Source organism: Emys orbicularis, chromosome 10 (genome assembly GCF_028017835.1).
Source record: "Emys orbicularis isolate rEmyOrb1 chromosome 10, rEmyOrb1.hap1, whole genome shotgun sequence".
In the NCBI taxonomy this organism is placed as follows: Eukaryota; Metazoa; Chordata; order Testudines; family Emydidae; genus Emys; species Emys orbicularis.
The window spans coordinates 49,821,318-49,829,056 of record NC_088692.1 but is presented as its reverse complement, the minus strand read 5'-3'; positions in this window follow the sequence as shown (position 1 = coordinate 49,829,056).

Below are 7,739 nucleotides of genomic sequence, written 5' to 3'. Positions count from 1 at the left end.
TGCGGGGAGGGGGGCTGTGCTACTGGAGGGTCCCATTGGAAAATGAAAGGGTCTGAGGGGGAAGGGCAGGCTCAGAGTCAGTCTGCCCTGGCAGTGAGATGGGGGGCACTAGGACCTTGCAGCAGCAGTTGCTGCAGGGTGGCAGCATGGAGCTGCTCTGCTCCGGGGCCGGGCAGGGGGGCGGGGGAAAGCAAATCGGGGTCGGGGGCACTCGGGGGAGGTGCTGGGGGGCCGCAGGTGGGGCTGGAGGGGAGATCACCTGGGTTATAAATATCTCCATGCCAGCAGCTTTTTTTCCTTCTTCTCTCCACCACTTTCTGTGTCCCCCCCCCCCCCCCCCCCCCGGCTTTGTGTCACCCATTCCCAGCGTCTGGCAAACAGAGGCTAGGGACATGCAGAATATGCTGTTGCATCCCTGCCCATCCTGGCTAATAGCCATTGATGGAGCTATTCTCATTAACTTATCTAGTTTCTCTTTGGTCCCTGTTATAGTTTTGGCCTTCACAACATTTCCTGGCAAAGAGTTCCACAGGTTGACTCTGAGGAAATACTTCTTTTGTTTGTTTTAAATCTGCTGCCTATTAATTTCATTGGGTGACCCCCAGGTCTTGTGTTATATGAAGGAGTAAATAACACTTCCTTATTTACTTTCTCCACACCATTCATCATTTTATAGACCTCTGTCATATCCGCCCTTAGCCATCTCTTTTCTAAGCTGAAAAGTCCCGGTCTTTTTTCATCTCTTTTCATACAGAAGCTGTTCCATCACCCTAATCATTTCTGTTGCCCTTCTCTGAACCTTTTCCAAATCCAATACAGTATATCTTTTTTGAGATGGGGTGACCAGATCTGCACGCAGTATTCAAGATTTGGGCATACTATGGATGTATATAGAGGCAATATGATATTTTCTGTCTTATTATCTATCCCTTTTCTTATGATTCTCAACATTCTGTTTGCTTTTTTGATTACCACTGCACATTGAGCAAATGTGTACAGAGAACTAGCCACAATGACTCCAAGATCTCTTTCTTGATGGGTAGCAATTTATTTATCAACACTGAATTTCATTTGCCATTGTTTTACCCAGTCACCCACTTTTGTGAGATCCTTTTGTAACCCCTTGCAGTCAGCTTTGGACTTAACTATCTTGAGTAATTTTATATCATCTGCAAATTTTGCTGCCTCACTCTTTATCCATTTTTCCAGATCACTGAGGAATATGTTGAACAGCACTGGTCCAGTACAGACCCCTGGAGGACACCATTATTTACATCTCTCCATTCTGAAAACTGACTATTTATTCCTACCCTTTGTTTTGTATCTTTTCACTGGAGTGCCTGGCCATGCTTTCAGGATCATCTAAGGATCCTTAATTTAATTTAATGACAAGCATTTTGTTATCTTAATCACCCTGCCTCTATTTATAAACAAACTCCCTGGCCCAAGGGTGGAAGCTAGGAGCAGCACAGAACTTATCACATTCCACACTCAAGCTGCTCTGCAATTAGGAGCTCAATCTGGCAGTAGGGCATGCACTGTGAGCAGACTTCTGGTCCAAAACACAGCGGGGGGCAGAAGCCATCCCCTACCCCCCCTAAATGGCACCCCTATGTGGACTAGGTAGGAGCCACATGTCTCCTAACCTGCACATCCTGAGGATCCAGAGACCTCTCTCCACGTCCCAGAGCTTCCTCAGAGCTTCTAAGGAGCCAGATGGCATCTGATCTCTCTCTCCCTCCACCCTAGCAGTTCAGAAGAAGCTGTTTGCAGACAAGTGTCCTCTCCTGCCACACTCACATGTGTGAGACTAATGAAGTCACAGAGTACAGTCTGAGGCTTTGGCTACACTGGCTGTCAAGGCTGCTTCCCCACTCTGAACTTTAGGGTACAGATGTGGGGGCCTGCATGAAAACTTCTAAGCTTAATTACCAGCTTAGATCTGGTCCGCTGCCACCACTCTCTATGCTAATTCCCTTCCCTGGGTAGCCTTGAGAGACTCTTCACCAATTCCCTGGTGAATACAGATCCAAACCCCTTGGATCTTAAAACAAGGAGAAATTAACCATCCCCCCTCCTCCCTTCCACCAACTCCTGGTGGATCAAGATCCAACCCCCTTGGATCTAAAAACAAGGAAAATCAATCAGGTTCTTAAAAAGAAGGCTTTTAATTAAAGAAAAAGGTAAAAATCATCTCTGTAAAATCAGGATGGAAAATAACTTTACAGAGTAATCAAACTTAAAGAGCCCAGAGGACCCCCCTCTAGCCTTAGGTTCAAAGTTACAGCAAACAGAGGTAAACACCCTAGTAAAAGGTACATTTACAAGTTGAGAAAACAAAGGTAAACTAACACGCCTTGCCTGGCTGTTTACTTACAAGTTTGAAATATGAGAGACTTGTTCAGAAAGATGTGGAGAGCCTGGATTGATGTCTGGTCCCTCTTAGTCCCAAGAGCGAACAACCCCCAAAACAAAGAGCACAAACAAAAGCCTTCCCCCCACCAAGATTTGAAAGTATCTTGTCCCCTTATTGGTCCTTTTGGTCAGGTGTCAGCCAGGTTACCTGAGCTTCTTAACCCTTTACAGGTAAAAGGATTTTGGAGTCTCTGGCCAGGAGGGATTTTATAGTACTGTATACAGGAGAGCTGTTACCCTTCCCTTTATAGTTATGACACTGGCGCTGTACAGTGCTGCAACTTGCTGCACTCAGGGGTGTGAAAAAACACCCCCCTGAGCGCAGCGAGTACAGCGCTGTAAAGCGCCAGTGTAATCAGTGCCTGCAGCGCTGCACGCTCGCTCGCAGCGCTGCAAGCTACACCCCTCGGAGAGGGAGTACATACAGTGCTGCGAGAGCTCTCTCGCAGCGCTGGTGGCGTGACTACACTCACGCTTCACAGCGCTGCCACGGCAGTGCTGTGAAGTCCCGAGTTTAGCCAAGCCCTGAGTGTCATGCATTCAGGGGTGAAAGTAACTTAAAGGACTTACCGGTACTCCAGAGTCCTGCAGAGGGGGCGGGGCCTCAACCGGAAGAGGTGGGGCCTTTAAATCCCAGGGCTTTTAAATCAGGATTTAAAGGTCTCGGGGATCTGGCTGAACCTAGGAGCCCCGGGCCCTTTAAATCACCCCCGGAGCTACCAGCTGCAGAGGTGGCTGGGAGCCCTGGGGTTTGGGCAGGGGTGAAAGTAATTTACATTTCTTACCCATATGGTCCAATTGCAAGCAACCCACCTCTCCTACGTACTTCATGGATCCCTCCCATTGCATGACATAGATATAGAAAATAAAGCTGCTACTACTACTAAAAATACTGTCTGTAATAAAACTTTAATATTGGAATAAGCCTGAAAAAGTGAAAACTCACGGTCACATTTTTCTCCGTGTCTTCCCTCCTCCTCCAGCCAGGCTGCCAACACTAGGCTCCCTGCTTTCTCCCTGCCTGGCACTCAGCAGCGACTGCAGGGGCTTCCCTCTAGCTTGCAGCAGGGAGCAGGGAGACTGGCTGAGGGAGAAGCCTGCCCCCTGCATAAGAACAGTTTAAACTCAGCTGTTCCCTGCGCGGTTCAGCTCCCGGGGTTAGGAGCCATTTCTGGCATCATCCTTGTTAATTTCACTCCCAGTTGTTGTTGGGGATGGGGGAATGGTGTGTGTGTGACCATGGCAGGGGCAGGTCTTTTCTGCCCCCGGGATGAGGGGATCTCCTATACACAAAAAATACAATCAAAATCAGGAACCATTTCCAAGTTCAAATCTATCCCATTCCCTCCTCAGCAGAGGATCATGGTTGTGATGTCCAAACTGCTTGCAGATCCTCTTTGAAATGTTACTGTTTTTTTAAAAAAAAAACACAAAAAACATGGATAACATGGTGGAAAGATGTGTCATGATGATCAGGGTTTATTTTGGGCAAAGCAATTTTGCTAAAGCAACTAAAGATTCACAGGGAAAGCAAATAGCCCCCATAGACAAAACCACAAAGGGATTGGAGGGAAAAACTGGCTATTCCGGGAAATTATTGTGCCTCCTTTGAAAGAAATAGTAGTTTTCATTCCACCCTCTTTATATATTGATTTAAACACCTGAAATGTCCTTAGGACATCAGGTGCAATCTCAGATCTCTTTTTGTTTTGTCCTGCCTGCAGAGTGCAGAGGCTGAAATTGACAAAACTTTCTCTAATAGCGAACTTGCTATTCATTTCATGTGTGGGACCTTCTTATACTCAGTGGAATCCCAGGCCATATGTGAAATTGTGGCTTGGAAAGGGCCGACGTGCAGCACATTCATCTCAAGGCGTGGCACGACAACAGGGAGAGCAGCAGGAGCAGCTGCTTTGCTCCTTCCAGTCCTTCCCATGGCCCCTTTCTTGCCCCCGCTGGGCTGGCCCACTCACACCTTCCACATGCCAGGACTGAGCCGGGGGCTGGGGCGGCTTTGCTGTGGGTAGTGGTTCCCGTTGGAGCTGCAGCCCCCACCTGCCACCCCCTATTGCAAGCAGCAGCAGGCATCTCAGCCATTCTCCCTGCTCCCTGCAAGCTAGACCCTAGAGGAGAGCCCCTGCTGAGTGGGGGGTGGGGAGGAATGCAGAGCCTTACTGTCTGCAGCCTGGCTGGAGGAGGAGGGAGGAGACGAGAAACCAATGTGACAGTAGTTTTCCCCTTCCACCTGCTTTTATTAGCTCTGGATTTAAGCTGTGCAGACAAATGCTTGTATTTGTTGTGTATATTGGAGAGATCCCCTCATCCTGGGGGCAGAAAAGAACTGCCTCTGCCATGGTCAAACACATCCTCCCCTCAGCAACTGTGAGTGAAATTAACAAGGATGCCAGAAACGGCTCCTAACCCCCGGGGGGCTGAACCATGCAGGGAACAGTTGAGTTTAAACTGTTCTTATACAGGGGGCAGGCTTCTCCCTCCCTCAGCCAGTCTCCTTTTCTTACCAGTCCTCTGTACCGGCCCGTACCGGCTTACTTTCACCTCTGCATGCATTCCTCTGGGCTTTGAGAAGCAGGAGGTCTTGAGCTGCAATGGATCATCCTATTCACGGGCTGAGTGGGCCACCTCTCTACTGCCCTATCTGCTTTCCAGCCCACACACAGCAGCCCAGGGCTAAGGAGGAGGTGATGGTCTTACCCCAAGGGGGGGTGTGGGAAGAAGCAGAGTGAAGAGGTGATTAGAGAGCCGAGCCATCCCATAGCATTTGTCCTAGAGTCAATCCAACAGCCACCTGTCTCCTTCCTGACGTAAGCTGCTGCCCCTGAGTTCCATGGGGAATTTCTGAATTAACCCTCTAGAAAGCTGCCTCTGGCTCTCTATAAGCTCTCACACAGCCCTGTCAAGAGAGGTAAGGAATAAGGTCCTGCCTCCCCCAACTGCTAAGGAGAATCCTCTCAGAGCAATCAGTGCAGGTCTTTATGCCTATCTACAAACTGATCACTTTACATGGTGTGTCAAGAAGCTGCACACCCCTTGGCAGCTCTGTTTAGAGCAACATAGGGTTACCATACGTCCGGATTTTCCCAGACATGTCCGGCTTTTTGGGCCTCAAATCCCCATCCGGGAGGAAATCCCCAAAAGCCAGACATGTCCGGGAAAATAGGGAGGGAGGGGCTGGCGGTGCGGGGCCAGGGGCCGGGGCCGGCGGTGCGGGGCCGGCGGTCGGGGGCCGGGGGTGCTCGGCCGGGGGCCGGGGCTGGCGGTGCGGGGACAGGGGATGGGGGTGCTCGGCTGGGGCCGGCGGTGCTCGGCCAGGGGCCGGCGCCCCAGGGCCCGAGCCGAGCCGGGCGGGAGACGCCGGGGCCAGAGCCTTTTGGCCTGGGCCGCCCGGCCGCCGTAGGGAGCCACTCGGCCAGGGGGGCCGGACTGGGCCACGCCCCCCTGCCCCAGCTTACCTGCTGCCTGCCTGCTTCAGGCTTCCCGCGAATCAAATGTTCGCGGGAAGCAGGGGAGGGGGAGGGGCAGGGGGCAAAGCGTTCAGGGGAGGGGGCGGAGTTGTGGCAGGGCTGGGAAGGGGCAGGGCTGGGGCAGGGCTGGGGCCCCGTGGAGTGTCCTCTTTTTGGACACTTAAAATATGGTAACCCTAGAGCAACATTAACTCCCACAGGGATTTTGGCTCTAAATGCTCCAGCCCTGAGGGAAGGATTCTATGGAAAACAGGCATTTCCCTTGCTCCAATGCAGACTCTGCTGTTCTGATGCTGCTGAGCTGATACGGAAGGCTTGAGGGTTCCTGGAGAGCATGCTGCAATGCAAGCAATCCTTTGCTTCTGTGGCCATGGGGACACGTTATCTTTCTCCCGTGGCACCTTCCAATGGAGAGAAGAACATGGCACGTGGGTTGGAGTCTCTCCCTGACTTACAGATAACCAGAGATGACCCGTGTCTGCCAATAGTGGAGGGAGGAGGGCAGAGTGAGGGCAGCCGGCTTCAGCAGTGTTACTGAGCATGCTCAGTCTATGAGACGCAGAGGCAGAGGATGACTCAAAGGCCAGAGATGCATGCAGCCAGGAGCTCTTTTCTACCCTGGAGGAACCTAGCCAGTCACAGCTGTCAGAGATTGGCGAAGCGCAAACAGGAGGGGAGGCCCCGGTAAGTGGATCTGATTTTGGGAATCGCTGAAGCGAGTTGTTGGGGGCAGGAGGGTTGCAGAAAGCAGGCTGGTCTCCCACCGCATGCCTATTCTGAGCAGCTGAACAGGCTGTCGATTGACTCCCTCACTTCACGAGAATCTGCCTCAGAGATCTCCAGGAAGCTCTCGTGGAGATACTGGGCAATCCACTGCTGCAGGTTCTTTGGCAGAGCTGCTTTGTTTCTTGCCCCATTAATGGTAACTTTCCTGCACCACTGTGCCGTCATGGGGGTGGGAACACACACACCATTGCTGCACATAGGCGAGTTGCATAGGGGCCAGGGCGGAAGCCACAAGCTTGGAGAAGACCCTCCCTTGATTCCCTGCTCACCCTCAGCAGCGCGATATCTTCCATAATGATCACATCCTGTGGAAAGTGTGGAGACAGGAATGATTATCAGGCTCCCCCTACAGTGTTGGCTGTCTCCAAGATAGGGTGACCAGATGAGAGGAAGAAAATATCGGGACACCTTGGGGGGGCGGGGGGGAAGGGGAGGGTCCGCCGGCGGAGCAAAAAAATCGGGACGGTCCCAATTTTATCGGGACGTCTGGTCACCCTACTCCAGGAGCCACATGCCCAGTGTACTGCAGGGTTCGGAAAGAGTGATTTACTCTGCCCCTGTGGCTACTCACCATTTTGGGGGTCTTGTGGCTCATGTGTGCTTGCCTGCGGGTCAGCCAGTGAGTGACAGGTGTGTGAGTACTGGCTGTGTTTTAAAGCACTGAAGCAGTGTTATCTGTGTTCCAAACAATACTGCTTCTGTAAATTGTTGCGTTTAAACTTCACAGAGATGATCTTGGGAGCCCAGCCTCCCTCTTTGTTATCGGTGGCTGAACGGCTGCGCAGAATTAGAAAGCGACAAAGGAGAACTAAGGAGGACTTTCTGCGTGAGATTATGATGCACTCCGCCGCTGAGAAACAGGAATTGAAGGAGTGGCGGGACAGTGAGGGACCAAAAGGAGAACGTGACACACCAGAATGAAGCCACGGAGCGGCTCTTAAAGGTTATGGAGTGCTAAGCAGACACGCTCCAGGCGATACTAACTCTTCAAACCGAGCAGCTCCACGCCCGCCCTCCCCTGCAGCTGCTGTCACAAAATTCTTTCCCATGCGCCTC